Here is a 23,412-nt window from a genome sequence, read left to right as displayed (position 1 = left end):
ATGGGTTTTATTGGAACCATAAGGTTCCTAGTTAATTCTTATTTCATCGCTCACTATAGGAACGCAATTTTAATTTCATTTAAGAATTCATTTGGAACAACTTGTTAAGTTGTCACAACTGATTAAGCATATGATACATTTAATTATGTGTTTCAAAAAAAAATTTGTTGTTTGTGTTTTTGCCCAAAAGTTTGGGCATGACATTTATTATCTGATAAGCAGTAATGATGGAAACACGTGTGATCATTTGATTAAGGATATATTCAAATTGTTTTGGCACGTTTGTTCTTGTCTAGGGAAGGAGAAAGAAGGAGCAAAGTGGATTACATTTAATGCACAACATGTGATGAGTTACAAAGTTTGATGAAATGGTGATCATGGAGTGGTTGAAATTGTCTTGAAGAATGTGAAGAGATTTTCATGATTTCTAATGGTCAAGATTGTACCAACTTGTTTGTAATCTCGATGATGAGAATTAGGTTTTTGTTGTGTTACCGACCTAATTGAATTCTATTTAAGGTCGATGAAGTTGTTTGTAAAGGTTGTTGGCAAGGTTGGTAGAAAACCTGTTGAGTGTGTAGTTGCCAAATCAGTGAATGGATCTGCACTTAGAGTGAAGGCAGATTGAAGGTTATAGAAGGATCTGATCAAGAAAAAAGTAGTGCTATTCAGACAGATCAACAAAACTGCCATTTTCTAACAATTACAGCAGAAGTTAAATCCCTTAACCGGGTGAGCTCTAACAAGCTTGGTTACTCATTAAATCCTCTAATAAGGTGATTCATTAGTTTGGATTCTTAAATCCTCCAGTGAGGTTACTCCTAATAGGGTATTGTGCTTCTAATAAGGCATATTTGTAAATCCTTTATCAAGTGATTCCTAACCAAAATTAGTTCTTAACAGGACTTATTGTAAAGCTCTAACAAGCTTTGGCTCCTAACAGAGAAAACTTCAAAAGAGTTCAGATAGCTATCCTTGTCAGTCCCATCTCACCGTGGTTTTAACTATTTGGGTTTTCCATGTATAAAATTTTGTGTCAAGTGGTGAATGCTTTTGTGGTTGTGACTTTATTTATTGATATGGTTAATTCCTAATAAGGCATGTTACGTAGAAGCATTGAAGATGAATATGTTGAGTTATGATTAAACATTGTTGATGTTTAAATAGATGTTGAAGTTGTTTACTGTTAAATTTGTCATAACAGTTAAACCGGTTGATGTCAAGTATTCTTATGAGTATTGATCTTGACTGAGATATGTTTACTTTGTTTGACGAAGTTTGATTTTGGGTACTTTGTTTTAGTTTTTCTATATATTGATTTACCCCCCTCTCAGTATTCTACCGGATACTTATTATTTCATCATAACATCAAAGAGTTGGTGGGAGAGGAAAAATAATTTATGTTGAACATCTAATGATTGAACATCTATCTCAAAAGAATTTATGACCACTAGTTACATTAAATATGTTCTCTATTAAGTTCAATGTTTTAAGATGAAAAAGAAGATTTAAATGGTTTTGGTTCAATTTGCAATTTTTTCATAGCCTGATTTTTTTGCCTTTGAAGAAAGACCATGTCAGATAATATCAGCAAAGAACAAAATAAGGAGACAATTGCTAGATTGTGGTCTAACTTGAAAAGAAAAGGTGATGAAAAATGTTATTGTCCCTACAAAATTTGTAAGGGCTTAAAGACTAGAAGACTTATAATCAAAACAACCAAGAAACATTGTAGGCAACATGGTCACATTGAAGGGGAACATGATTATCATCAATTGGTAAATTATTTATTATATCATTTTAACAATTTATATACATAAGAAATCACTTGATGATGACTAGATCATGATCATGATTTATTTATGTCGATCATTTTTATATAGGTCGAGCACCCCAAGACACATGATATGGACCAACACAACTTGGAGAATATGTTTTTTGAAGTGGAGGAACATGGAGGTGTGAATATCGACGCGGAAGATAATGATCCCATGGAAGATGACGATCATGCACCAGAAAACACAATTGAAGATGATGGTAAAAAATACATTGATCCATGTCACATTTAGTACTGGCACAGGTGATCATGATGATCAAGATGACCTTGATGTTGTTCATGATTTACCTCTACTGGAGAAGGCATATGAGGTCCTTTACGAAGGCTCCCAAACAACTCTTCTCTCTATTGTATTGTTGTTGGTGAACTTGAAGGTTATGAATGGTTTATCCAACATAACAATCTCCCAATAAATGGTGAATCATGTACCATTAATATTATGTATATTAAAAAATTATATTTTTTTCTTTAGATTGATAGGTGAGTTTTTGTTACCACCATCAAATATTATACCTCGCTCATACCGAGAATTATATGCCATTATGAAAGATATTGGAATGGAGTATCCAGCAATAGATGCTTGTCCCCATGATCATATTATATATCATAAACAACATAAATTTGTAACATAATGCCTTGAATGTCATGTCAATAGATATTGAACAGATCAAATAACAATAAAGGTGCCTCGCAAGGTTCTTCATTATATTCCCATTATTCCATCTATGCAACGATTATTCAGGTGCAGTAGCTTGACACAATTTATGGATTACCATGCACGCAATAGAAGTCAAGATTACATTATTCGAATGCCTGTAGATGGTTCAATATTTATGGACATAGAGAAAAAGTGGCCACACTTTAAAGAAGAAGCTTGTAATCTCGGGCTTTCATTGGTAGCAGATAGTGTCAATCCATTTAGAGAGTTGAGATTTGTTTACTCGGTGTGGCATGTTTTTGTTATCAACAATAACATTCCTCCATGGATGTCAATAAAGTAGGAGCACATAATGTTGGAAATAAATTTTCTAGGTATTTTCTCATTTAATAGTCATCTACATTTAATTATAAATATTGCAGTAAAATGGTCAATAATAATTATGTAATGTTTTTGTTCATTCAACTAGGTAAGTACCAAGTTAAAGATATGAACGTTGAATGTAAATATTGAGCCTCTTATCGACGACTTGCTAGAGTTATGGAATGGTGTCACCATGTATGATGTCTCTAAACCAATAGGACAAAGACAATTTCAATTCCATGCAATGCTTGTATGGACAATACATGATGCCCTAGGCCTAACACATTTTTGTACGTTATAGTGTTCAAGTTGCACATGATAATTATAATTATAAAAATTTACACATATAATCGAATTATACATTATCTTCTAGGTCTTCAAACAAAGGGAAAATTTGCATGTCCAATTTGTGGTCCAAAGATGAAATCTCGTCATTCAAAAAGTTTAGGAAAGGAGGTGTTTGATGATTATAGGCACTTCCTCCACAAAAATTATAAGTATTGGAATACTGAAAAATATATTTTCAATGGGAGAGAAGAGACTACATCAAAGCCACAAAGAATGACACCTCACCTATGAAAGTTGGAATATAATATAATTAATTGTCAAGGTAATGCCATTCCATCTAATGGTTTATGTTTGGAACTTGTATTTTTCTATCATGTTTTGTTTACTAATGATGTAATTGATGATCATGAAGGTCGTCAAGGCATGGATGACCACCTTCCAAAGGGACTAAAAAGTTATCCTAGACAATTTAGTAGGTTTCCCTACTACAAGCAACTACAAATTGTGCATTTGTTTGATACTATGCATATTGGAAAGAATATAATAGAGACATTATGAAAAATATTGGATGGAAGGTGTGACAAAGAAAAAATTATCAAAATTTGTAGTGACATTTAGGAATCCAATCATGCAATGAAAATTTTCATTCAATCAAATAACAGTGGAGACCAGATTAATATAAGTGCCCTTCCTTGGTTATTAACGGAGCGACAAAGCAATACTATAAAGAACACATATGAAAAAATTCAATTTCCCATAGGATTTGTTGTGAACATAAACAATCTCATATCAAAGAAAAGTGAATTTGGGCCAAGGATGAAAACACATGATTGGCATACCTTCATTAAGGTAATTCATGTTGTTGTGTATTTACCATATATTTGTATACTATGCATGTACTTTTTATTGTATTATGTTAGAAAATAATGGAAAGATCATTTTATAATTATTGCAGTATGTTCTACCTCTATCTCTCCCATACCACTTCAACAATAATGCCAAGCAAGTCATATACGATCTTGGAAAATACATGAGGTAAGTAGTGATGTTTGTTCAATTTGTTTTGTAGATATTATATTTGCGATTTGTTTTAATTGTTATGTAATATATTGTATATTATTTTGTAAAGTCTCATTTATATATATTTGTGTCTTGAATCTCTTGTAGGTGGTTGTCATCTAAAGAAATCCATAAAGAAGATATAAATATTGGAAGAGAAAAATTCCTCATCTAATGTGTGAAATGCAAAAGTGTCTACCTTCAAATTTTTTAAATGCACAAGAACACTACCTCATACACCAAGTTGAGGAGATTTAATTGTGTGGACCTGAACACAGTAGGTCAATGTGGATGGTTGAGAGGCACTTAAATTTTTTGAAGGCTTTGGTTCGACAAAGAGCACATCCCAAGGGTTATATGGTGGAGGGATATATGGTATACCAAACTATGGTATACATTACTAAATATCTTCCTAAGTTTGCAGCAAAGATCCACGTAGATTGCATTTGGGATCCTAACCCCATTAACAAATTCAAAGGGGAGTACTTGATGGGGAAAGGTAGATTGAGGAAAATTAGAGGTAATTATAAGATGTTATTGTACTTAACTAATTCTTAATCTTCAAAATAAATCGGTTGTAAGTCATCTATTTATTTTTTGTACAGTTGGTCGAGAGTGGGATGTATATTGTAACAATCTTGATTGGATGACGGTACAAATTGAACAATGTCAATATTCTGGTTGCACATTAACATGGGAAGGTGTGTCTTCATTGGTTAAAGAAGCTCATTGTAATGGAGATTCCAATGTTATGCAAAGGGAAATTGATTTAGCATATGGTTTAAGAGATAAACAGGTACATATAAATTTATTAGTCACCCATATGTTTATCAACTCATGATGCAATAATTTTTACATGTTTGACATATTGCAGGTCAAACACCACAACACTATGTGCTTCAATGGTCATAAATTTCGCATAAAAAGTTAGATGACATGAAGAAAACTTGTGATTATGGGATAAATGCAGTCTTTGAGGTGACCAATATTTTATCTAGAAATGACATACATCCTCAAGAGTCTCAAAATCGATACTATGGCATTCTGGATGATATACTTGAGTGTGACTTTAATTCCTCCAAATTAGTTCCGTTTGTCGTCAAATGGTACAGGCTACGACTGAATAAAAATGATCCCGACAGAACTGTTATTGAACATGATAATGGATTTATAATGGTTAATACAAGGTTGTTTGAGCTAGTTGGGGATGAGCCCTATGTTCTTACAAGACAATGTGAGCAGGTATTTTACTCAGAGGTTCTACATAAACCGGGTTGGTGATTTGTTGTTAGACATGGTCCAAGAGGAACACTGATAAAGTATAATGTGATGGAAGAAGATATCGAAGAAGTAGAAGATGATGTATTTGATGATCAGCATCGACAGTTAGTCGATGATGTTCCTGATGAAAATGTTCACGAAGAAGAAGAAGTTGATGATGTATTTGATGATCAGGATTGACAGTTAGTCGATGATGTTCCTAATGAAAATGTTCACGAAGAAGAAGTTGATGATGATGATGATGATGCTGATGATGATGCTAATGATGATGGTGAGGGTGAGGGTGAGGGTGAGGGTGAGGGTGAGGGTGATGGTGATGGTGATGGTGATGGTGATGGTGATGACGATGATGGTGGTGGTGGTGGTGATGATGATGATGGTGATGGTGATGGTGATGACGATGATGGTGGTGGTGGTGGTGATGATGATGATGATGATGATGATGATGATGATGATGATGATGATGATGATGATGATGATGATGATGATGATGATGAGTTGGATGAAGAAGAAGATCAACGACATGAATAAAATGTATGACATATATGATTAGTATATTATCTATTTAATATTGATTTCTTGATAGAAATTTATTTAACTTATATGGTTACATAATTAATTCATTATGTGGACTGTTTATTAGCTATGTAATGGATGGTGATTTATGATACATATTTGATGGATTACATGTTTATGATGATACATATGTGATGCTTATGATTCTTATGATACATATGTATTTATTGTTTATCACATTACAAATCTAATGCTTATGATGTTCAATTGTTGGTACTGATTTCACTTATATATTTTGTGTGATGCTTCCACCCTTGGTGAAAATAGGTAATTGACTAAAGACATCGTCAAACCTTTACTTGAGGATCCTGTACAGTCTACATAAAGTAAAGGTAAGAAATAAAAAAATATACAATGATTATGATGATTGCATATTGTTCATGTTATGTACTATGTAATTTTTAGTATATGTATCATGTAATTTTTAGCTAACATAAGATAATTGAATTACATATGCAAGAACCTGAACCCCTTTGACGAGGATCCTACACAGTCTCATGGATCAACAAGTATAAGTCAATACACCCTATACAAACAGTTTATTTTTAAAAAAATACTAGGAAAACAAACTTCCTCAGTTTTTCAAACCTCAACATTAGAAGAAAATCTAATACAGTTATCAACACTTGAGGCCCCAGTTGGACTTATTCAAATTTTAATCTCAACATCAACTTTAGGGCCAACTTCTTCATCAACATTACCCTCATTTGTAAAATATCTCTCTCATTACTAACTAAATCTCTCATTTGATGGAGTGCAGATATCACCAAATAGGTATTTGTCAGATGTGTCTTCCTTGAGTGAGGGAAATGCAGGAATAGAAGACAAAAGTGAGACATGTAGTAGATCTAAAATAGGGAGATCAACTAGAGGTCAAGAGATTAGAAGAAAATTCAATAAATGCATGGAATTTTGCCTTCCTCAAGGGGGGTCATGTTCTTATGATGATGAGACCAAAGGAAACATCGAGGTACCCTTGAGGTACACACATTTACATATACAATGGGTACCCAGGGAACTTCCTCCAATAAACACTATTTTTTGTGTTAAACCTTCGTCGTTACATGGTTTGGGCCTATTTTCCATGCACGACATAAAGGTCTGTTACAACAAAGTTGTTGAATTGATGGAGTTTGTCGAACCTTGTTACAATTACAAAAATTGGATGCAGATTGTTCGATATAAAAAAAGTATGCGTAGGTATGCACTGGCAGAAAATTATATACAACAGAAATATAATGATCAAAGTAAATGAGTGGTTGTATACATTGATGGAAGGCCAAAAGCAATAGGGAATATTGTAGTTTTTATAAATAGTATGCAACCTAGGTCAACTAATAAGAAACCCAATTGCATATTTGAGGCACATGAGGGAAATCGTGTATTTGTATGTGCGATAAAATCAATAAGTGCAGGGGAAGAGCTGCTAATCGATTACAATTTGAATCATATAGATACAAAAAAAGTTAATATCATGGGGGTGGTATGTACTATATACCATTTAAACTAACCTTCAATTAATAACTCCAATATACCATTTTATTATTAAGTTTTTTTTCTAAGTTTATTGGTTTCATTTCGCTAACATTTTTATATTTTTTCTTTGTCACAAGGCGACATGGATCTGTCACATAGCACAAACATGGATGTAGGTCCTAAAACTTCTATTGAGTAGGTAAACCTCATTGTAATTGTATAAATTAGATAGAAGCAAAATGTTACATTATTATGTTCTTGTCTTGAGTGTTTTGGAGTAATTTTGATAGTGTGAATAATATTGTTGTCATAGACAAATGTTCAGGGAAAGGGAAAGGACTTGCAGTACCTCAACACCTCTATAGGGATGTGGAATCAATAGTATTATGTGATGATGACATTGCATTTACCACAAACCCTATAGAAATGATGAAAAAGTCTGTTAGAAAAATTAATAGAGAGACTCTTTCTTTGGCATCCATGAGCCCTCACACCGATGAAATAAAAGAGAGGATGCAACAATAGATGTGGACAACACATAACTTGGAAGTAAGCAGTAATGAAAGATTTAATTATAAAAGTTCAATAATGGTTTATATTTTATTCTATTTTATGTCATTAACTAAAATATGTATGTGTTGTTTTTCATAGGATTTTATGCATCCTCATCAACCTTGTGGCCATGATTAGGGTATTGTAGGTAGTTCAGGTGATGACCATGTTCTATACATTAAAACTACTCCTCCTTTGGACTTGTGAACTTTCCTTTTTAATGATAGTGTTATTGATCATATACTTATTATGTAGTTGATGCGGAGGGATCTAGTTGATGCTCTTCATGACTGATCATTCATACCTTAGGGCAACAAACCCCTTTACACATCTCTTCACTTGTTCTTAACAAAACCCCAACACATCCTTTTTCTAGATCCTTGACTTGGATCAGCCTCTCACTTCATCAGTTATAATTTTTGAGAGCTTCATACTATGATTTTTTATTCACTATCAACTCACCTCTCACTATATGATACTCTCTCCTTTTAAATCTCGTCAAATTCTACTTGAGCTCAACTTCCAACAAGACAAGTTACATGTTCAAGCAACTCTATGTTAGCCTTAACATTGTGAAAATACCAAGTATTTCAACCATCATACCTTAATATATACTTAAACCTATCCTACAAGAGTTATTTCAATGTCCTCATCTCATTAATGTCTTCTCCAACTTCCCAAGAACTCATAATCTATACTTACGCATAGAATCCTTACAAATTCCAAAATTGCAAAATAAGGAACCCAAACTACCATTCATTGTGACTGTCATGATCAAACAAGTAGATTGAAAATTTATTGTCTTATCAATGCCCATGATAATGAGGAAGGTTATTTAGAGTTGTTCCAACCTTATTTAATCAACACAATCCTATTTCAACCCATTGGACATCACTCAACAAAACAATGTGGTTTGCTGTCCCAAAATAGGGAAAACTTTGTCTCAATTTGTTAGGGCACTAGTTTTCTTGACATTTGTACAACTATTCGACATAAGAACAATTAAATATGAAAGATACTTGAGTTGATAATAGGAATCCAAAATTTGAGAAGTTTTCAATGACTATATCAATGGATATTAACAAACCCTTGTGACTGACCCAGAATTGAGGGTTTTGGACAATTTAAAGAAAAACAATTCAAACTCTCCTTATTATTCAAGGTCATTGCTCTAACTTGGCACAAAACAAAGTTAATTCATTACACTTCACCCTCCAATCCTTTATTAGACATTTTTAATGTATTTGCTTGATGAGAAGAAACTTGAAACAGTGCATGAAATGTGATTGCCATGGAAATTGCAATTAACAAGTTCCAAAACACAAAATTTTATTGATTTTATCAAACCATAATACATTACAGTGTTCTTCAAGGTGTCTCCTTCCTTCTTCCTTTACACTACCCTCTTGTCACAAATTTACCTACCTTTTTCCTCCTTCATACTGTTCTATCATGAAGATTATAATCAAACACTTAATAAAGGTTCACCTTTCTTTACAAGTATTAATAAAGGTTCATCCTTGTTTACAATTCTTGAAGTTTTCATATATATAATGTTTAATATATTTAATGTATTACTCTTTAGGTGTTGTCAATGTTCCTGTGCAAACTCTGCCTCATTCGAGGTTAGCCTCACCTGCATTTCCAATTACAATGTTAGCAACACACAACATGCAGACATCGTCTACTGCATGTCATGTTGACTTGCCCACTATTGGTAGATCCCTCTTTTGCTCTCTCTTTCATTATGTGTTTATTTCCCTTGAAGCATTCTTTCTTGGGGGCATTTCATAGTGGATTATTTTTTTGCAATAGGAGATGCACATGAGGATGTACCAGAGGTGACTACTACTTATAACATAATACCATTATTTCCTGGATCTTCCCATATTGCTAGTACGAGAATGTTGCAGAGCACATTGGTGGTGAGCGACGAAGAATTGATTCTCTTAAAGATATAGAAGGTTCCAGGTACTTTAAAATTATTATTATATATAGTTTAATTGTAATTTACTAACTGGTCACTCATTTTGGACTAATGATTTGTAGAGCCCCTCCCCGATCAAGCTCTGGTTAACTTAGTTGACCAAGGTTGACCGTATTAATAAATGCAAAAATTCAATAGGATGAGCTATGTTAGATGGATAGATTAGCGAGAAAAGTAATTAAACTAGGTTATGAAGCATTTTACCTTGTGGTGCACATTTTGATGTGTTATGGATTTAGATCCTATAGGATCCACTAACTTGATAATCTTGTTATGACGTATGCCAGTTGTATCAAAATTTGTAGGACTTTATTATGACATTAGACATTATGATGCATGCCTTATGAATGGTTGGAATTTAAGTGGATTATGATAATTGCTTTATATGGATCGCATTGTTTTATGGTAAATTGATTTATATGATGTCCATTGTATGCAAAGTGATTGATTCGTATTCTTATTTATGTGGTTAATATTATATGAGGCTATTGGAAAGTACTAATGTGTAATTGAGATGCGTAGGAAAATTATCCATGTGACCATGGAAAAATTATGGAGAATCAGGCCTAGACCTATGTACGTTCATAAAACTAGGGGTTGTCTATTTGGAGAGACAACACCCCATACGTATCGTATTTTATTTGTAAACGTAAATGACTGCATGTGTGTTAAATTGTAATTATTTATGTGTAAATTTTGTAAGAGACAATTGCCATGTGTGTATCAGTGATGTGGAATTCTTTTGTGGTGTCACTTGACACATATGTTGTATGTTGTGTTGGCATTGGCATGTCACCTTTTTGAGAGATTTATTTTTGTTTAATTGATATATATCCAAATTATCCTTGAAGGTTCCAAGAAATATAGAATAGTGAGCCGTTAGGAGGGTCAACTCAGAGTTGACCCGTAGGTAAACTTTAAGTGGACTTTCAAAGGGTTAAACCAACTCTTAGAGTCAGTTTTGGAGCATTTTTATTGGGCCTCATGGGGTACCTATGGGTGAAGGTCAAATTTGGCCATGTGTCCTTCCCCTAGGACTTGTTTAACCTCCCAAAAAAGTGGGTTTTCCTAGATGGCCGAATTTCATCTTTAGGAGTGCCATCCTTGGGTAGATAACCTTCTTGGTATGTGTCATTCCTCTTCTTGAGGTGCCTTGGTTAGGGAGTGTGTAAGACCTAGGGAAGACCAACCAATGGGAGCCTCTCACTCTATCCAAGAGGTTGGAAAGAGTGGGAGATGCCTTCTTAGGCAAGAGATTGAGACTTAGTGAGTTAATCACCCACTCTCCATTTTTGGAGACTAGATTCTTGTAGTTTTGAAAACAAGTTTTGGAAGAGAATTTTTGGCTAAGGGTTGAAGGAGAGAAGTGTGGATTTGGGCATCTCTACTCCAAGCTATCCCTTGTAAACCCTTGGCAGAATTAAGTTTGGCTTAACCTCTTTCTTTGTAGGTTGTAATTTTGCTTTGAAAGATTTCTTGAGTTTGGTTGTTTTCTTTCTTTATGTTTTATTTATGAAGAAATATGTGGTCTTTCACATGTTAGGGTTAAGCATTTTTCTTGTGTTTTGGGAGTATCCAAGGCCACATTACCCTTGGGAGGGCAAGGTGGTCTTGGGGGTGGAAGGTGTTTGACAGCCTTAGAGTGAGAGGCTCTTTTTAAGAGAGTGATCTCAAGGGTTTGTTTATGTGACCCTTGCTGCATAGTTTTGTTTATGCATTTGGGGGTCATAAGGGGAGAAATTATGGCATGTATGCCTTGGGGGTCATAAGGATGTTGGGTCAAGATGGACTTGTGATGTGTTTTTGGTTGCCATGAGATGGCTTGTGAACTACTATCGTGTTGGACTTATGTTGTGTTCTTGGTTGCCATGAGTTGGTTGGTGATCTACTATCTTGCAGTTCTCCTCAAGGTACTTGGTCCACTTCCACCCTTGTAAACATCACATTATATGATGAAGTTCAGCCTTGGGATGAGAATGTGTTTGCTGTGAGCTTTTCCTTGCTTGTTTTTGTATTGATCGAGTGTGACCCATCTAGGTCTTGGTTCTCCAAGCTCGGGGGTGGCTTCTAGTAAGCCTAGGCTGGGAGGTGAGCTCTCTATGGTCACAACCTTAAGATTTTATATTGCAGGTTGCTTTGGGAAGGGATTGAAGGAAAAGATTGGAAATAGTCTTGCAAATTTTATTTTAGTTGCAGAAGTGAAAGAGAAGAGTCTTATGTTGTATTTATTTTGAAAGAGAAATGTATTATTTTATTTAAGTCCTCATTATTAGGAATGAGAGACTAGTTGGGTATTTCACCCATTGTAAAAGTGGACATATTGTACTCAGATTTTCCTTATAAGAAATGTATTCTTTGTTAAGTTGATATTGCAAAATGTGGTTAAGAGGATGTTAGAGGAACTAATAGCCCTACATTTTTAATATTTCTAGGTGTTTTCTAGACTAGATTAATGCTGTCATTTGGTTATCTCTGTCATTTATTTAACAAAAAAAAATGCAGAAAGTAAAATGAAGATATTATGAATTAGAAAAGCTGGAATGTTAGTAAGATAAAAGTAAATATTTAGTCCTAGTGATTCATTTATTCCAAATGCAAATATGGTTAAACAGACTTTAGAAGTATAACAGTTTTTGCATTGTACATATTGATAATGTTTTTAAGTGTTTTCTAGACTAATTTAATGCTGCTGAAAGTTTTATTTACTTTTGTCATTTACTCAAAAAAAAATGCAGAAAATAAAAGTAGATAAAATAATATTTCCCTATAGTTAACTCTTAGAGATTTAAAATGAAAAGAGATACATTAAATCTAGCCTACAATATTCTGCTTTAATGTTCTTATGAAAAGACTATTGTATTCTTATCAAAAAGTGTTTTACTTTAAACCTGTTTTAAAGAAATGATAAAATAGATAACTATTGCATTGCTGTTTAATTTTGTCTTTTGACAGTCACTATTTTTATGATGATATCCCTGCATATTGAAAAGTTTGAGAAACATTGCATGCATTTAAATAAGCATAATGAAACATATAGATATACAATATATGTCTGTACATGCATTATTCCTCCTATCTGCAAGTTAAGTAAATAAAAACAAATAATAATAATAATGGGGTTAGTCCCACCTCCTTTCATTTTTATCAGTCCAAATATGTATATACATGATAAGGGTTTATACATTTTAATCTACAAAACGAAATGTACATCTATTGAATGTTGCTAGTTTTTTTTCTTATCAGTCAGCCAATATTTTACATTCTTTTTATGTTGTTGTGTATATATATATATTTATAAAATAGAACAGATATATATATACCTATATATATATATATTATAAAAAATTTACAAAAAAAAAATAATATGCAAAAAGATAGGGCAACGTGACCACTATGGGTATCCACAGTGGACAAAGCCGCATCCGCCACGATGGACAACCACAGTGGGCAGCATCGGTGCCACCACTGTGGACAACCACAGTGGGCGGCATCGGCGCCACCACTGTGGGTATCCACAGTGGGCGACGTCGGTGCCACCACGGTGGGTATTCACAGTGGGCGGCGCCCGAGGTCGCCACTGTGGGTAACCATAGTGAGCGGCATGAGGCCACCACTGTGGGTATCTATAGTGGTGCCCCGTGGCCCCCTTTCGCCCTTCCATGGAACCTCATGCATCGCTCTCCGCCATGGCCGCCTCCCCCACTGCCATAGACCCTACACCACACACACACAAGCAAAAATAATAATAATAAACCCTAACCCAATTTCGGGTTAGGGTAAAGACAAAGGGATAGAAAAGAAAATTAGATGAGAGCTTATAGATTTAAAAAAAAATAGAAGCAAACCCTAGTTAGGGTTATTTAAGAGGATATTAATAAAATAAGTAATAAGGGAGGGGGGAAAGATTGCTTTTCAAAATTCGAATTGGGCTATCCTCATTTGGTTAAATTTTAAATATTTTATTTGAGATTGACTTTTGTATTAGGAATTAAATTGTATCCAATCATTTTATTTTCCATCTTATGGGTAGGATGTGATTGGAAATGATATTAAAGAAAGATTTAAATAGTATGTTTATCTAAATTAAGTCAGAAAAAAGGGGTATTTCTAATGTCAATATTTATTAAATTTGGGGAGTGATTAATTTATAGAGAAATAATGTACTTTTTGGAGTAAATGTATTAAAGGAGTTTATTGATTGGTTTTCATAAAATTTAGAGATCAAATTTAAAATCTAGAGGTAATTTAAATGTTGAGTATTAAATATTTAATACCTAATGATTGGAGGATTAATATATATTGCAATATGATTTAAGTTATATAAATGATTTTTAGAAATTTTAATGATATTTATGGAAGAATTTAAATTAGGTTATTAAATGTTTAATTTAAGGGGATATTGTAGTGGCGTAATATATTTTCTCTAAATTAAAATAAATTAATGGGTTAAATCTTGCGAACCTTGTTATCTCTGAGTGGAGACTTTTATTAGATAATTCAGTTATTATAATGGTGCTCGACACTTAAAATTTATTTATTCAATTAGATAATATTAATACATTGACTTTGTAATAATATTGAATTAATAGATTTAATAATTAATTAAGTTATAAAGGAAGAGGCTATAATACCAAGGTATTGGGGAATGCTTGATATACCTCTACCTAGATGAATAATTATTGAATCGAGTAATTATATTCATGACTGTATAGTAGAGGTTGATCTAATTAAGTATTACCTTTTGCATCTAAAATAAAAGAGACATTTGAGTGAATTTATTATCGTCCTTATAAAATTAATTTGTTCCGCTTGATAATAGGAGTTATCGTAATTGTTATGTAAGTAATAATCTAATTGTAATGTCTAGGAGTTTTATCGAAACCTAAGGTCTCTAGTTAAATTTTTATTTTTGTCGTCTCTTTAGAAACCCATTTTAATATCAATTAAGGTTTCTTTGGAACAACTTGTTAAGTTCTAACAACCAATTAAGCATAGGATGCATGTATTTAAGTGTTCAAAAAAAAAAATTGTAGTTGTTTTTTTGCCCAAAAAGTTTGGGCATGACATGATTCCATGACGTTTTTGCAGGAAATGATAAATTTTATAAAAATCTTAATGACAATGCATTGCAGATATTTGGGCCCACCATACTTAAAAGGTGGAACATCATATGTGACCTAACACTAATCCACTATTTTGATTTCATATCATTGCTAGAATAGTTTTCCTTTGATCCTTTTCTTGAACTATATCAAATGTAGATTTAGTTTATTTTTGAATCTAACAGGTTTTCTTTTGCTTTAAAGGTGGAATGACCAAGAAAAAAAGGTTAAAAAATGAACAAATTGTATGGTTGGGTTGTTCGAAAATGACACATTCAACAAAACCAAGGTCCTTGAAAAAGTTGACACATATCTAAAGTATGTGAGGGACCAATAAATGACATATTTAGAGAAGAACGTAAAGTACGAGCATCCCCCCATGATTCTAGAGAGGGAGTGGAAGGACTTGATTTTGGATGTGAAGGAGAGAATTGAAAGGAAAAAAGGAAATACACCACCAGACGCTAGAAGAAGGTATGTGATACTATTAAGAATGTAATTATGTATTAATTACTATTACTATTTATATAATTTAACATATTTAAAACTTTTCATAGACTGAGTGGCACGTCAAAGGCAACCAAGGCAAGAAAAGAAAAGCATGGGAAACACAAAATCAACTCTGGTGGTTATATTAAACTTGCCACACGAATTCTAAGAATTAGTAAATGAAATATCACATCAAAATATTTATAAATTGCAGTTTTTGTTTTTGATCAAACGATACAAGAAAAATTCACGATACTAAGAAAAAGTGGAGGGCTCTGAATTTAATAGAGCACCCATAGAAGATGACAATAGAATTGCCTACCAACAAGGCTATATAGCTATGGTTGAACAACTAGGAGAATTGAGTGGGTGAACACGAGATTCTGATCCATCCATCACAAAGGTAAATAAGCTAAATGAAAATAATTTCAAATTGAATACTTTACCAATAATCTATTTGATGTTAAGTTCCAACATAAAGTGACTATATTCTTTTTAAATAAACAAGCAATGATAACAATGTGCATGACATTGGAATGTAGCATGTTAATCATGGAACACAACCTGGACATGAAGGTCCAGATGTGCATTCCAGTAGTGGAGGTATTCATTTGATATTCAATTTTTTTTTATGTAATTATTAATATAATTAAACATCTTAATTAAATTGTATTTAGTGTAGTAATTAATGTAACCTTTTTTGTTAATATTTTAGAGCATGTAGTCAGTGGTGAGAAAGTGGAGCATGATCCGAGTAGACAACATCAAGAACATGATGTTCCCCAATCAGGTAAATAGGACCACTATTATTCCTTTAAACAAATCTAACTGCAATTGATGTATTGATTAATGTAACCTTTCTTATTTCAACTCCAGAGGATCTAGAGGGTGTTCAACATGTTGAGATTGAGGCTAGACAAAATGATGTGGAAGATGATGTCACCCCATTAGGTAAAGAGTGCCACGGTTATGTTCTTTAAATTAATGAAATACTTTTAGCAATAATAAAAAATGTTTTGAATTTAACCCATTTCTTTGTTATTGCAGACGACCCCCCTTTGGTTTAGTGTCCTCGTCCTTTGTATATGACTAGGCATACATCAAGATCATGAGAAGAGGGCAGAAAAACTGAAGATGGGGGAAATGATGAAGAAAACGATGCTCCACTTAGTTTTTACATAGCTTCAAAAAAAAAAGAAAAAAAGAAATGATTGTAATCTACCTTATTTGATAATGATTGATTTTTATGTGTTAATGAATGTAATTATGTGCTAATGAATGTTCATGAATGATATGTGTTAATGAATATTGATGAATTTTGTGTGTTAATGAATGTTATGTGATAATAAATGAATTCTATATTTTAATAATGGATGAAAGAATGAATGAATGTTAGATGTTAACGGGGAATTTAGAGTGATGTTGGGGGGGAGGGGCCAAATGAGCTTCCACCTTCATGTGGTTGGCCCTGTTAAGTAGAGAATATTAAACTATTCTTGAAACAAAGCAAAGCTCAATAAGATAACACACTTTTCATTATTTCATTATGTTGCACAATTTTGGATTAAAGCAAAAATAGGTTTTGAAGGGGCCCTAAAACCCTTTGCAAAATGATTCTAAGAGGATTAGAATCAGATAGAAACTTCCAAAAAAAAATGGTCTGGAAGGATAAGCATAGAAACTGGCAGTAGAAGAGACACCAAAAGCCCAGTCGGGCACAAAAAGACAACAGAAAGACTAAACCTAGACACAGAAAGAAACGGCAACAAAAAGCAACCCGGTTACATTAGGCTTCTAAGGGTCTCAATGAGCTCAGCCTCAAGGGCATTCATGGTGTCATCAGTAGCTTGCATAGTATTATGATCTAATTTCTGAAAGGCCACCTTCTTCTTCATGTTCCCTCAAGTCCTTTTGCAAGGTCCATCACCACTTTGAGTCACCTCAGCTTCCTCACCAATAACAACAACAACCTTATCCGGTTGGTCCAGAATTTTCACCATGGTGTTCATAACCATTGCAGACTATTTAGCAATTTTATGACTGCTAACCATAGTGGTCTTGAGGGTGTCTTGCATTTTTTCTTTAGCCATCCTCAACCCGGTTGATGTGTTCCTCTAGATTTTTCTTGAGCAATCCACTTTGCTCTTTTCCAAGACAATCAAATGCGCCAAAATAACATGAACTCATCTTCAAACAATGACCACACATGTCACCATCATTACCGCTTGATCAACATATCACAAACCAACAAACTCAATCTGTTAGGGTTCAACAAAAAATAACTGGTAGGGTTTACAAGTTACAAAACATAGAAAGGTTTAACCTTATACACCAGTTCAAAATACAAACTACCATATACCGGTTTAAAAAATCTTCAAATTTTATCATACTAATTGCAATACAAAAGCAATAACAACAATAATATCAACAAAATTATCAACAACAATCTTAGGGGATGATCAAAATTCTCACTTGACTGCTATCGCATCCCATGATGAGATCTTGAAAGCTGTCAACTCCTTTAAAGGCAACAAGACCCCTGGCCCGGATGGTTTTCCCATGTTCTTTTTTCAAATGTACTAGCATATTATTGGAGATGATGTGTCCAGAGTTGTGAAAGAGTTTTTTGGTGCTAGAAAAATTTTGAAAGAGGTAAATGGCATTTTTATTTCTCTTATCCCTAGAAAGATGGGGGTTGATTCTATGGATCTCTTCAGACCTATAAGTCTATGCAACTCTCTTTATAAGATAATTTCCAAGGTTGTAACTTCTAGAATCCTGAAGTTGCTTCCCTCTATCATATCTCCTCAGTAAAGTGGTTTTGTCCTGGGTAGACAAATCCTAGATTCGATCATCTCAGTCCATGGAAATATCCATTATTTGTCTAACTTAAAAAAGAAGGCTTTTTTCTGAAGCTCGACCTATCTAAAGCCTATGACAGAGTGGATTGGGATTTTATGATGGATGTGCTCACTACTTTTGGCTTCGGCTCTAGAAGTATTAATCTTATCAGATAATTAGTTTCCCTGGCTTCTTTCTCTATTTTATGAATGGATCTCCTTCCCCTTTCTTTAAAGCATCGAGGGGACTCAGGCAGGGAGATCCCCTATCCCCGACTATCTTTATTATAATGGCAGAGTGCCTGGGGAGATGTATTGGGAAGCTGGTTGAGAAAGGGGAGTTTTGTGGATTGAATCCATCTTTTGCAGATCAAATTTGTTCCCATCAGCAGTATGTTGATGATTCTATAATAATGGGGAAAGCTACGGTGCAGGACTCTAGAAGTTTAAATAATGCTCTGGATAATTATGCTTCAACTACTGGACAACTTATTAATTGGTCTAAAAGTTTTGTTTATTTTATCAACACCCCAGAGAGAAGGAGGATTAAAATAAGTAATATCCTGGGTTGTCAAGTAGGGAGTCTTCTTGCTTCCTACTTGGGGCTTCCCTTATGCCATGATCCACCTAACACTTTTTGGGGACCTTTTGTGGATAAATTCCAAAAGAAGCTAACTGGCTGGAAGGGTGCTCTTCTAAGCCAAGCTGGTAAGGTCCAGTTGCTGAAATCTACTCTTCAAAGTATCCCTCTTTATACCATTAGTCTCTTTAGAATTCTGGCCAAGTATGTGGAGGCTATTGAAAAGATTCAGAGAATTTTTTTATGGACAGGGGTTGAGGAGAAGAAGAGAATGAATTTGATTTCCTGGGATAAGGGTTGCAAGCCAATAAGAAAGGGACGACTGGGTCTTACTAGAATAAGAGACATAAATGAGTTCCTTATGGCCAAGCAGATTTGAAGAGGGTATAAAAATTAGGGAGAGTGGAAACTGATATGGGACAACAAGTATAAAAGACAATGTCCAACTCTTCAAAGCTTCCTTAAAGTAGAAAATATTCCAATTGGCTCCAACATTTGGAAAAATGTTTCTAGAACAAGAGACTTAATTACCAGAGGTGCAAAATGGAAAATGGGGAAAGGGAATCTTATCCGATTATAGGATGATTCTTGGTTGCTGGAGTCCCCTTTGACTGAAAATCCTGAGTGGAGTAGATTTTAGAACCAATGTAAGGAAATATTTCGATCTATGGTGGGTGATTACTGGGAAGATGGACAATGGAAGGATTTATCTCAGGTGGATCAGTCCTTGGGAAGTCTGAACAAAGTTATGAACTCTATGGTAAGAGTTGATGAGGAAGACCAATTAATTTGGAAACTCATAGTAAGCGGTACATTCACTGTGGCTTCTCTTTATTATCAACAATACTCTAACATGGAAAGCCCATGCTGGGCTAAGGCATGGGTGAAAGGCCTCACCCCTAAGATTAACATTTTTTTTCTGGACAACCCTTCAAGATAAAATTCTAACAATTGAGAATATCAGAAAAAGAGGTATGAACATGCCTAGTGTTTGTATTCTATGTAAGAAAAATGAGGAGACCATTAATCATATGCTCTTTCATTGCCCTTTCTTTACTGATGTTTGGGGAAGATGTCTGGACTACTTGAAAATCAATTGGGGCTTCCCAGAGTCGATTCAAGAGGTTTTCAACTCTTGGCATCATCCTTCAAGGAATAAGTCTACTACTTTATTGTGGAAAATTGCCTTACCTCATATTTGTTGGGGTATATGGAAAGAGAGAAATGACATAGTTTTTAGAGAGAAGGTTTCTAAGGCTAAAATTGTGTTTGAGAAAATAAAAAGAAATAGAGTGGAAAATATGAATATCATAGGAGGCATTGATAATCCTCAAGACAAGGATGATCAATTTATCTACAATAAGTGGAGATTAAAGGGTAGAGAGCACATTTAGATCAATCCTAGAGAGGGTGTGATATGGGTCAGCCCACCTAATGGGTGGATGAAAATTAATTTTGATAGTGCTTCAAAGGGTAATCCGGGTGTTGCAGGATGTGGAGTGGTCCTTAGGGACGAATGGGGAACATGCAAAATCATAAAAAGCATCCCCATAGGAAACCAGACAAACCATGTAGCTGAAGCTATGGCAGCTTACCATGGCTTGATCCTTGCTAAGGAAGCCAAATGCACTAGAGTCTGGTGTGAAGGAGATTCATTGAACATAACCAATTGTTTAAATATGAAATTCCCGCCTTCTTGGTCAATTAGCAATGCTATTAAAGTGACTAAGAAAATTAGTGAGGAATTTGAAATGTGTGTTTTTACACATGTGTATAGGGAGGCCAATTCATGTGTTGATTGGGTTGCCAACCTGGCTTGCCAATCGGAAGACATCGTTACTAGTTATGGCAAAAGTGAGATTGCAAGTGAAATGAAATCCCTACTAAATCTAGACCGCAGCCAGGCTAGGCAACGTGGTACTTTTAATCATAGTTTCTAATGCCTCTACCACTTTTTTCAATGCAGGGTTATTTCAGAGGTAATGAGCATTTATATAGGTGTCTTTATTATAATTTTCGGGCATGGATTTTGGGCATTTTTATAGGGCTTCCACAGAAACCAGAGAAGAGGTTTTGAAGATGAGAGAAGGAGTTTTAAGGAAAGGATTGAAAAAATGGGAGGTAATAAGAAAAGATTTGAACCCACCTCTTGCTTAGACTAGAGAAAGAATAGTGAAGTGTGGGATATCCTTTAGCAGGGGAGTCTGAATGTGTTCATGGAAAGGCTAAGTGGGAAAGATCCCATAATTACCAACTATTTCATCAAGAACTCAAAAAATGGCAAAATCCTAGTCGGGTCCTAGATGATGAATGTTGATGAGGAGGTCATTGCTGAGGCTATGAGGATGATTACTGAGGGCATGAAATTTATAGGGACCACAACATATCAGATAAAGTAGCAGACAAGTTCCCAGTCACGTATGAGGAGAGGAGAAAGATGGTGAAAATCGACAATTCAGACCATGCCCCAAAGAGGATTTGCAGGCCATGGAGGTAGGTTTACTAGAGCTTATGGTCATCACTTTGTCCTGCTCAACCATTTCTGACATGGGGAAAATGTGAGCTTACCTTATTACCGAGATTTTTCTATGGACAACACTATCAAGGAGGTTCAAAAAGATCCCAAAGGTGACCATGCCCTTCACCAAGGGCTTATTGTTATGGTTTATAAAATGCTTAAGGGAAAATGCATTGAAAAGACTATTAAAGGCAAAAATGCAAGAGATGAGACTACGGAGAGTGAAGCCAGCGGATTCAAATTTGATTTGGAGCCTGAGGGAGATTCAGAAGAGACTAGTAAAAAAGGGAGGAATAAGGCTAAGAGGAAAAGGATTGTGATGGATTCAGACATTTCGGAGTCTGAAACTGAATCTTTTGAGAAAAAAATTATTAAAAAAAAGAAAGGGAAAGCAATTGGAAAGCAGATTCAGAGGAAGAACACTAAAAAGGGAAACAATAAAGACATCAGCCATGTTTTGATTGATTCTAAGGAGGAAGTTGAGGAGAACAAGAAGGATGAGGGTCAAGGCAAAGTGGGGGAGGAAAACCCGATGACAAGCAACATTGAGGGTTTGAACACTACAAGTTTGCAAAAGGAGGATAAAGGGGATAAAAGTGGTATCGGTGATAATGATACTATAAAAGCTTTCTGTGATACCATCAGAACCATGGTGAAGGATATTAACAGTTTGAAGACTAATATGAAGGCTATTACAAGAGTTACGGTTGGTGATAAACCCCTGGCGGAACATGTTAAGGAACTGGTTGTTGTACTTCACAATGCGGAAGCTATTGAATGTATGGTGGGTAAAATCATAGCAACAAAAAAAAGGTCAATGAGATGGAAGATAACAAGGAGATTAAAGGAATGGAAAATAAAATGAACAATCTGGGTGGCAAAGTCGATAGACTGGAACTCAATGTTAAGAAGATAGTAGATCAAAATTTTTAGATCCTCAAAGCTTCGGTGGATAACATGAACATCCTGATCAATAGATTTGAGAACAATGCAGAGAAGGATGTTGATAAAGATCAACCGGACAAGAAGGGTCATGAAAAGAGGACCAGAGCTAATACAAGGACCAAGGGCGACATCAAAGGTTGTAAGCCAGAGAAATTAAAGACCTTAGCGAACAACATGAAATAAATGGTTGTCCATGCCGAGGATATCATGAAAAGTATTTAGTTCTTTGTCTCCGTATCTGTAGGAGTTCTAGGTTCTATCTTTTTGTTATCGTTGTGTTGTCCTTTTGCTGTCTGTTTCTAGTTTTTTATGTTATGTAAGTTGATCCCTTTTTGTTCGAGTGGGATCTTTCTATTTTTTGAAGTGATCAGACACGTTTCTTTCATGTTCTTCTGATCTCTTGGCTTGTACAAGGTTTAGGTACCTTTCAAATACATGCTTTTACTTAATCAAAACAAAATTATGAATGCCTTTCACCGGTTTAATTGACATCAATGACAACATATCATTAATGCAATCTATATGCAAAATGCCAACAAACTAAAAATACCAACAATCTCCCCCTTTGGGATTGATGGCAATACATATATCAATGCCTCTGATTTGTTGTTGTTGTGATTAGTGAATAGGAATCCTGGTTTACATACCAAGTATTCACCATGCTCTGTCTTTCATCATCCTATCACTAGTTCACCTAATCAAACACAAAATTATTATCACTAGTTACATAATTCTTCTCCCCCTTTGACAACAATGCCAAATTGAAAGTAAAAATATGTAATATCAAAATATCACTGTGCATCAACAAACCAAAACTTGATGCTCCCCCTGTGGAATACATCCACTCCAAAAAAAATATCA

Source organism: Cryptomeria japonica, chromosome 4 (assembly GCF_030272615.1).
Source record: "Cryptomeria japonica chromosome 4, Sugi_1.0, whole genome shotgun sequence".
NCBI lineage: Eukaryota > Viridiplantae > Streptophyta > Pinopsida > Cupressales > Cupressaceae > Cryptomeria > Cryptomeria japonica.
The sequence above is the reverse complement of the archived record's forward strand: the minus strand, read 5'-3'. Positions refer to the sequence as shown.